Raw genomic sequence first — 10,300 nt, forward strand, 5'->3', positions numbered from 1 at the left:
TGGGCCCGCTCCGCTACCCACAGGGCCATGTCTGATCCGAACCTAGACTCATGTCCAAATTCCTGCCCGCTCCCCGTAACCCTTAATTCCCTTTACTTCTAGGAAACTGTCTATTTCTGTTTTAAATTTATGTAATGATGTAGCTTCTACATCTTTTTGGGGCAGCATATTCCATGGCCCTACCAGTCTCTGAGAATCGGGCCTTCAAGCTCCACCTTGCCACAGAGTTGAGCAGAGCCGAGGGAGACACACAGACCGACACAGAGAGACACAGACATAAACACACAGACACAGCGAGACACACACAGAGACACAGACAGACACAGAGAGACACACACAGACACAGAGAGACACACAGACCGACACAGAGAGACACACATCCATAGACACACAGACACAGCGAGACACACAGACACAGAGAGGGTACAGAGAAGATTTACAAGGATGATACCAGAAATGCGAGGGTATACATATCAGGAAAGGATGGACCCCTGCCAAGTTATTTTAAACCCATATTTGCCTGATTATTGTTCTATTTCCGACCGTATATTTCGTGAAAACTTGCAGATGAATGAAAAAGTGAAAAACTTCGAGGTGTTGAAAAGTGTGGGATTTAATTCCACCCAACTCAGAATCGGTTCTCCAGGAATTTGTTTACATTAAGAAATGAAAAACACTCGGAATCATCATCAGCAGGATTCGAACCTGCGTGGAGAGACCCCAATGGATTTCTAGTCCATCGCCTTATCCACTCGGTCACAACTACTAGGTCTGTGAAATTTTAAATGTTGCTCAGATAAAATCGCACTCATCCATCGCTCTGGAGCAAAACAGCACTCAGTCCCTGAACAGTCTCCGCTCAAGAAAATTCTCAAAGAGACAATCTCCCTTTGCATTGTTTCACTCTTCCATGTTCCTCCCTCGCTTTTTAACACGAACCAATTTAATTACTATTTCACATCTTAAAGACGCATTTCGCCCCATCGCAGAACTCCGCTCACCAGGCGGGGATACTCCACTAAACTGACCAAAGTCACTGCTGGGCATTCTCTGCAGAAGCTCAGAGCAAGAATGGCGCTGTGAACAGACCTGGGCTCATTCACCAGCCCCAGAGGGAGGAGTGAGCAAGGAGAGGGAAACAAAGAGCGAGAGAGACATGTAGAGAGAGAAAGGGAGACACAAAGAGAGAGAGACAAAAGAGAGACAGAGAGAACCTGTCGGGGAATTGAATCCTCACCACTATACTATCAAGGACCTGGTAGAGGAAGTAGTTATGCAGTGCTTGAGACAAGGCACAAACAGACAGACATGTGTGCCTGCTCTCTATGTTTAAGTGTAAGTCACATATTTAATAAGCTTTTCTGAGTTTCATAGATTCATAGAAGCTTACAGCACAGGAGGAGGCCATTCGGCCCGTCGTGCCTGTGCTGTCTCTGTGAAAGAACAGTCGTGCTCAGTCCCACCCCCCGCTTTTTGTCCGTAACCCTGTTAATCTCTTTCTCTCTGTCACCCTCTCCCTCCTCCGCGCCCCACACAAAAGGGAGAGGGAAACAGAGAGAGAGAGAGCTCTATACTAATGAGGAACTGGTGCAGGAAGTTGTTATACAGTTCTTCATATGACAGTAAATCCTTTAAAATAATTTTAGTTGATTTTTTTCTGATCTATTTTTGCAAGGAGGTTTTTAAGGAGCTGTCTAAAGGTTTAAAATTTGAGATATTAAAATCATCCTCCCTGTCGGGCAATTGAACCCCGGTCTCCCACGTGACAAGCAGGAATACTCACCACTATACTAACGAGGAACTGATGAATGCCAAGCATGTCAGAACACTAATCGAGCTGTGAAGAGAACTGGGCAGAGTGAGACGTAGAGACAGAGAGAGAGAAAGAGACAGAGACAGACAGGCTGAAAGACAAAAAAGGAGGCACATGACAAATGCGCAACAGAGAGAGACAGAAAGAGAGAGAGAGAAAAAGAGAGAGTGAGAGAATGAGAGGGACACAGATAGTGAGACAGAGAGAGGTGGAGACTGAAAGATGTAAAAACATTTCACGATCCCTTCTCTTTGTTAGCTGAGAGTGACAGAGAGAGTGAGAGAAAAATGCAGATTCAGCAGATGCCAAAATAGCACTTTAAGAATTACATATGAGATCTTTCTTTCCATATCTATAAACCTCTCATTGTTTGTTGGAGAATCAGCTGATGACAAACGAGTGTCGCTGAGCAGGATGAAAGAAAATGGATCATTAAATTAAAGAGCTACCAGGAGTGGGGTTCGAACCCACGTGGGTATAAACCCATTGGATCTTAAGTCCAACGCCTTAACCACTCGGCCATCCTGGTGCTGGGATTACTGGTGGACTACATAAGAACATAAGAAATAGGAGCAGGAGTAGGCCAATCGACCCCTCGAGCCTGCTCCGCCATTCAATAAGATCATGGCTGATCTGATCCTAACCGCCAATCCACTATCACAGAACCATCTCCTGAATCTAACAGGATTAGACACACGAAATAGGAGCAGGATCAGGCTACACGGCCCCTGGGCCCGCTCCGTTACCCACAGGGCCATGACCGATCCGAACCTAGACTCATGTCCAAATTCCTGCCCGCTCCCCGTAACCCTTTATTCCCTTTACTTCTAGGAAACTGTCTATTTCTGTTTTAAATTTATGTAATGATGTAGCTTCTACATCTTTTTGGGGCAGCATATTCCATGGACCTACCAGTCTCTGAGAATCGGGCCTTCAAGCTCCACCTTGCCACAGAGTTGAGCAGAGCCGAGGGAGACACACAGACCGACACAGAGAGACACAGACATAAACACACAGACACAGCGAGACACACACAGAGACACAGACAGACACAGAGAGACACACACAGACACAGAGAGACACACAGACCGACACAGAGAGACATACATCCATAGACACACAGACACAGCGAGACACACAGACACAGAGAGGGTACAGAGAAGATTTACAAGGATGATACCAGAAATGCGAGGGTATACATATCAGGAAAGGATGGACCGCTGCCAAATTAGTTTAAACCCTGATTTGTCTGATTGTGGTTCTATTTCCGACCGTATATTTCGTGCATACTTGCACAATGAAAAAGTGAAAAACTTCGAGGTGTTGGAAGGTGTGGGATTTAATTCCGCCCAACTCAGGATTTGTTCTCCAGGGATTCAGTCACATTTTGAAATGAAATGAAAAATGCTGGAACCATAGTCGGCAGAATTCAAACCTGCACGGGGAGACCCCGATGGATTTCTAGTCCATTGCCTTAACCACTCAGCCACGACTACTGGGTCTATGAAGAGTTAAATGTTGTTCAGATAAAATCGCAATCATCCATCGTTCTGCAGCATAAGAACACTCAGTCCCTGAACAGTCTATATTGAAGAAACTTCTCAAAGAGACAGTCCCCTCTCGCAATTTTTGATCTTCTGTCTTTCACTGTAGCTTTTTAACTTGAAGCTACACCGGGATACATCATTGCAGATTAATGCTTGCTGCCCAGCGGGGAATTGAATCCCGGCCTCCCACGTAACAGGCGGGGATATTTCACTATATTTAACGAGTAATTGACGGAAGACACTCCTTTGCAGGCACTGCAGAAGCGCAAAGCAAGAATGGCGCTGTGAACAGGCCTGGGCCCATTCAGCAGCCCCAGAGGGAGGAGTGAGCAAGGAGAGGGAAACAAAGAGCGAGAGAAACACGGAGAGAGACACACAGAGAGAGACAGAGACAGCTAGAGAGACAGAGAGAGAGACACAAAGATAGAGAGGAAAAAGAGAGACAGACAGACAGACAGTCCGTAACCCTGTTAATCTCTTTCTCTCTGTCACTCTCACCCTCCTCCACACCCCACACAAAAGGGAGAGAGAAACAGAGAGAGAGAGAGCTCTATACTAACGAGGAACTGGTGTAGGAAGTTGTTATGACAGTTCTTCATATGACAGTAAATCTTTCAAAATGAGTTTCAATCATTTTTTTCTGTCCTCATTTTCCAAGGAGGATTTTAAGAAGCTGTAGAATGGTTTAAAATTCGAGTTGTTAAAAATGCTGCCTTCCCGTCAGAGAAATTGAACCCCGGTCTCCCACATGACAGGCGGGGACACTCACCACTATACTAACGAGGAACGGATGACCAGAAAATCTGTCAGAGCAAGAATTGAGCTGTGAACAGAACTGGACTGAGTGAGAAAGGCATAGAGAGACAGAAAGAGAGAGAGATGGGGACAAACAGAGAAAGAGAGACAAATAGTGAGACAGTCAGAGAGAGAACGAGAGAGACAGTGACAGATACAGAGGGACAGAGAGAGAGAGGCAAAGGAGGCTTATGACAAATGTGTAACAGAGAGAGAGAGACAAAGAGAGAGAGAATGAGAGGGAGACCGAGAGACAGATAGTGTGACAGAGAGGGGTAGAGACTGAATTCTCTTTCTCCTTGTTAGTGAATAGTGACAGAGAAAAATGCAGATTCAACAGATGCCAAAATAGCACTTTTGAAGAATTACAGTTAAATACGAGTGAGACAGAGGAAGAGACATTAGGGAGAACCTGTCGGGGAATTGAAACCTCACCACTATACTATCAAGGACCAGAAGGAGGCCACTCGGCCCGCCGTGCCTGTACTGTCTCTTTGAAAGTGCAGTCGTGCTCAGTCCCACCCCCCGCTTTTTGTCCGTAACCCTGTTAATCTCTTTCTCTCTGTCACTCTCTCCCTCCTCCGCGCCCCACACAAAAGGGAGAGGGAAACAGAGAGAGAGCTCTATACTAACGAGGAACTGGTGCAGGAAGTTGTTATACAGTTCTTCATATGACAGTAAATCTTTCCAAATAATTTTATTTGATTTTTTTCTGTTCTACTTTTCCAAGGAGGTTTTTAAGGAGTTGTCCAAAGGTTTAAAATTTGAGATGTTAAAATCATCCTCCCTGTCGGGGAATTGAACCCCGGTCTCCCACTTGACAGGCGGGGATACTCACCACTAAACTAACGAGAAACTAACGAATACCCAGCATGTCAGAACACTAATCGAGCTGTGAACAGAACTGGGCAGCGTGGGACATAGAGAGAGAGAGAGAGAAAGACAGAGAGAAACAGACAGAGACAGGCTGAAAGACAAAAAAGGAGGCACATGACAAATGCGCAACAGAGAGAGACAGAAAGAGAGAGAGAGAAAAAAAGAGAGTGAGAGAATGAGAGGGACACAGATAGTGAGACAGAGAGAGGTGGAGACTGAAAGATGTAAAAACATTTCACGATCCCTTCTCTTTGTTAGTTGAGAGTGACAGAGAGAGTGAGAGAAAAATGCAGATTCAGCAGATGCCAAAATAGCACTTTAAGAATTACATATGAGATCTTTCTTTCCATATCTGTAAACATCTCATTAGTTTGTTGGAGAATCAGCTGATGACAAATGAGTGTCGCAAAGCAGGATGAAAGGAAATGGATCATTAAATTAAAAAGTTACCAGGAGTGGGGTTCGAACCCACGCGGGTATAAACCCAGTGGATCTTAAGTCCAACGCCTTAACCACTCGGCCATCCTGGTGCTGGGATTACTGATGGACTACATAAGAACATAAGAAATAGGAGCAGGAGTAGGCCAATCAATCCCTCAAGCCTGCTCCGCCATTCAATAAGATCATGGCTGATCTGATCCTAACCGCCAATCCACTATCACAGAACCATCTCCTGAACCTAACAGGATTAGACACACGAAATAGGAGCAGGATCAGGCTACACGGCCCCTGGGCCCGCTCCGCTACCCACAGGGCCATGACCGATCCGCACCTAGACTCATGTCCAAATTCCTGCCCGCTCCCCATAACCCTTAATTCCCTTTACTTCTAGGAAACTGTCTATTTCTGTTTTAAATTTATGTAATGATGTAGCTTCTACATCTTTTTGGGGCAGCATATTCCATGGACCTACCAGTCTCTGAGAATCGGGCCTTCAAGCTCCACCTTGCCACAGAGTTGAGCAGAGCCGAGGGAGACACACAGACCGACACAGAGAGACACAGACATAAACACACAGACACAGCGAGACACACAGAGAGACACAGACAGACACAGAGAGACACACAGAGAGACACACACAGACACAGAGAGACACACAGACCGACACAGAGAGACACACAGACACAGCGAGACACACAGGCACAGAGAGGGTACAGAGAAGATTTACAAGGATGATACCAGAATTGCAAGGGTGTACATATCAGGAAAGGATGGACCCCTGCGAAATTAGTTTAAACCCTGATTTGTCTGATTGTTGTTCTATTTCCGACCGTATATTTCATGCATACTTGCAGATCAATGAAAAAGTTCGAGGTGTTGGATTTAATTCCGCCCAACTCAGGATAAGTTCTCCAGGGATTTGGTCATATTTCGAAATGAAATGGGATGAAAAATGCTGAAACTGTAGTTGGCAGGATCAGAACCTGCGCAGAGAGACCCCAATGGATTTCTAGCCCATCGCCTTAACCACTCAGCCACGACTGCTGGGTCTGTAAGATTTTAAATGTTGCTCAGATAAAATCGCAATCATCCACCGCATAAGAGCACTTCACCCCGAAACAGTCTATATTGAAGAAACTTCTCAAAGGGACAGTACCCTCTCGCAATTTTTGATATTTTGTTTTCCACTGTAGCTTTTTAACTTGAAGCTACACTGGGATACATCATTACAGATTAATGCTCACTGTCCATCGGGGAATTAAACCCCAGTCTCCCACGTAACAGGCGGGGATATTTCACTATATTTAATGAGGCACTGATGGAAGATACTGCTTTGCAGTCTCTGCAGAAGCGCAGAGCAAAAATGGCGCAGTGAACAGACCTGAGCTCCTTCACCAGACCCAGAGGGAGGATTGATCAAGGAGAGGGAAACAAAGAGTGAGAGAGAAACAGAGAGAGGCAGAGAGAGAGAGACACACACAGACAGAGAGAGAGAGACAGAGAGAGAGACAAAGAAAGAGAGACACAAAGATAGAGAGGACAAAGAGAGACAGACAGTCCGTAACCCTGTTAATCTCTTTCTCTCTGTCTCTCTTTCCCTCCTCCGTGCCCTGTAATGTCCGTGTGTAATTGAGACACGGACTGCAGAAGTTGGTTATAACAGGTGTTTACTGAATGGAGACAAAACTGGAACTACTATACAAAGTTACTTCACAGGCTTATATACAGGGGTGGTCACTACTGGTACTGCAGTATACAGGGGCTGCAGAATATAGTTCCTTCTTCAAGGTACATACACTACAATTCCTCCCCTTTTAGCTAAACAGTACATAACATTCAATTAATAATTAAATAACATATTTACAATTACAGTTGCTATATACATTAGCTGAAGTTAATCAATTATAAATTCAGTCTTTGAGGAGGCTTCCTGATTCTGTCCGGATAACGCCTCTTTGGGGTATCAGGTTCTTCTGGCAAAGTTGATTCGGGATCAACGTCGTTGTTTGGTTCATCTGCTTCCAATATCACCAATTCTGAGGTAGATGCAATTGGTACTTCGGTTTCATCACCAGGTGTATAGGATCGTGGTGTAGATTTGACGTTTTCCAGTGACTCTAGAATCTGGTCAGCATGGCGTCTTACAATGCTCTCTCCAACGTCCACGGTATACATTAGAGGTCCTTGCCGTGTGCAGATCGTTCCTGGCTGCCATTTCTCTGTGCGGTAGTCCCGGGCCAAAAGTGGTTGACCTATCTTGAAACTCCTGGTTGGCCTTTCATTCATATTCTGAAACTGCCTGTTCTCCACATCTCTTCTGATGTTTGGCTTAACCAAATCCAAGCGGCATCTTAGTCTTCGATTGAAGAACATCATGGCTGGAGTTTGGTTGGTAACCGCATGTGTCGCATTCCGGTAGGCAAACAAGAAGTTATCCACCTTGTGTTGTAGGGGTATGTCTTCATTACACATTGCCTTGATAGCCTTCTTGAATGTTTGAACGAACCTCTCAGCCAATCCATTGCTGGCTGGATGATATGGGGCGGATGTGTAATGCTTAACACCATTGTTCTTTAAGAACCTCTGGAACTCTTCAGACACAAACTGTGGTCCATTGTCGGAGCAAATCTGTTCAGGCAGCCCATTTCTGGTGAATATGGTTCGTAAGACTGTGATAGTTTTTTCTGTGGCGGTTGAGGACATTTTTATTACCTCTGGCCACTTTGAATGTGCATCCACCGCAATTAAAAACATCGAGTCCATAAATGGACCAGCAAAATCAATGTGTACCCTTTGCCATGGAGATGAGGGCCGCTCCCATGGATGTAGAGGGGCTTGTGGTGGGGCGTTTTGGACCTTCTGGCATCCTGTACAACTCTTGGTCATCTCTTCAATTTCTCTATCGATTCCCGGCCACCACACAAACGCTCTGGCTAAGTTCTTCATTTTTAACCCTCCCAGATGACCCTCATGAAGCTCATTGAGCACTCTATCCTTCAATTTGGGTGGAATTACTACTCTGGATCCACACATCCAGGTTCCGCGGCACACTGACAGCTGCTCTCTTCTCGGCGAGAATGCTGGCAACAGTGGTTCGCCATGTGCTGGCCATCCCTTCACCGTTAAATCACAGACCCTGGAGAGTGTCGGGTCATTTCGTGTTTCCTTTTCTATGTTTGCATTCGTCACAGGTAGACATTCGACTATGGTTGAGTGGAATATCTCCACAGGATCCACTGCAGGTGCTTCTTCCACCGTCGGCAATGGTAGGCGTGACAATCCATCAGCATTCCCATGCTGTTTAGTTCCTTTGTACTCAATGTCATATTGGTGTGCCCCTAGGAAAAGGGACCACCTCTGTAGCCGTTGTGCTGTCATTATCGGGACGCCCTTCTTAGGGTTGAAAATGGAGACAAGAGGTTGATGATCAGTTAGTAGAGTAAATTTCTGTCCGTGCAGGTAGTGATTGAACTTCTTCACCCCCCACACCAGGCTGAGGGCCTCTCTGTCAATCTGGGCGTAGTTACGCTCGGCTGCAGTTAACGAGCGTGACGCAAAAGCTATCGGCCTCTCTGAACCATCAAGGGATTTATGTGACAGTACCGCTCCAACGCCGTAGGGAGACGCATCACACGCCAGTCTTATCGGTAGTGATGGGTTGTAGTGAGCCAATACTTCTCTTGAAGTGATCAGGCCTTTACACTTCTGAAAGGCCCGCTTACATTCATCGCTCCATTTCCATGCTACTCCAGTTTGTAGCAGGGCGTTCAGTGGGTGCAGAATTGTGGATAAACTTGGCAAAAACTTATGGTAGTAATTCACCAATCCGAGGAATGACCTCAGTTGCGACACATTTTCAGGCGCTGGAGCCTTAACTACTGCTTCAATTTTGTCAGGGGACTTATGTAATCCCTCTTCATCAATCACGTGGCCACAATACGATATTTGTTTCTTTAAAAACTCGCACTTGGGGCGATTGGCTCGTAGCCCATGTTCTCTTAGTCTAGTGAGTGCCTGCTCTAGGTTGGCAAGGTGTTCACTGTCATTTTCACCTGTCACTAGGATGTCGTCCAAGTAACACTGAGTCCCCTGAATCCCTTGCAGGACTTGTTCCATCGCTCTTTGCGATATAGCCGGAGCTGATGCTACTCCGAATACCAGTTGATTATACTGGTAAAGACCTTTGTGAGTGTTTATCGTGAGATATTTCCTAGAGGATTCTTCAACATCCATCTGCAAGTATGTTTGCGCTAGGTCAATTTTTGTAAAACGTTTCCCTCCAGATAGTGAGGTGAAAATATCTTCTATCCTCGGAAGAGGATACTGTACTGTGTGAAGGACTGGGTTCACTGTCACCTTGAAGTCCCCACAGATGCGAACCTTCCTTGGCTCCTCAGACTTATTATTTAACGTTTTCTTCATGACAGGAATGATGGGTGTCACCCACTCGCTCCAGTCTACCTTAGATAACACGCCTGCATTCTCCAGATTCTCCAGCTCTGCCTCGACAGCTGGGCGAATTGCATACGGTACCGGTCTTGCTTTGAAAAACTTGGGAATTGCATTCTCTTCTATTTTTATCGAGGCGGTTACGCCTTTAAGAGTTCCCAGTCCTTGTTGAAATACCTCTTTAGCGTACCCAAAGATGTGCGGGTTAGGTTGATTGGCCATGATAAAAATTGGCCCTTAGTGTTAGGGGGGGATTAAATACGCGGGGTTACGGGGATAGGGCTTGGGTGGGATGGCTGTCGGTGTAGGGACCGGGTGCTAGGGTTTGGATGATCAGCCATGATCTTGTTGAATGGCGGAGCAGGCTCGAAGGGCCGAA

General features: G+C 45.8%; 2 non-coding genes across 2 annotated transcripts; both read right to left on the reverse strand.

Annotated features, from left to right (window-relative positions):
- Positions 1–2,259: 2,259 nt before the first annotated feature.
- On the reverse strand, positions 2,260–2,342 carry trnal-uaa (transfer RNA leucine (anticodon UAA)). The gene has a single exon. It is a non-coding gene; the product is annotated as a tRNA-Leu (tRNA).
- Positions 2,343–5,478: 3,136 nt separating this feature from the next.
- trnal-uaa (transfer RNA leucine (anticodon UAA)) lies at positions 5,479–5,561 on the reverse strand. Its single transcript has one exon. It is a non-coding gene; the product is annotated as a tRNA-Leu (tRNA).
- Positions 5,562–10,300: the final 4,739 nt, after the last annotated feature.

Source organism: Somniosus microcephalus, chromosome 4 (assembly GCF_052327205.1).
Source record: "Somniosus microcephalus isolate GS21.2 chromosome 4, FLI_Smic_1.0, whole genome shotgun sequence".
Taxonomy (NCBI): domain Eukaryota; kingdom Metazoa; phylum Chordata; class Chondrichthyes; order Squaliformes; family Somniosidae; genus Somniosus; species Somniosus microcephalus.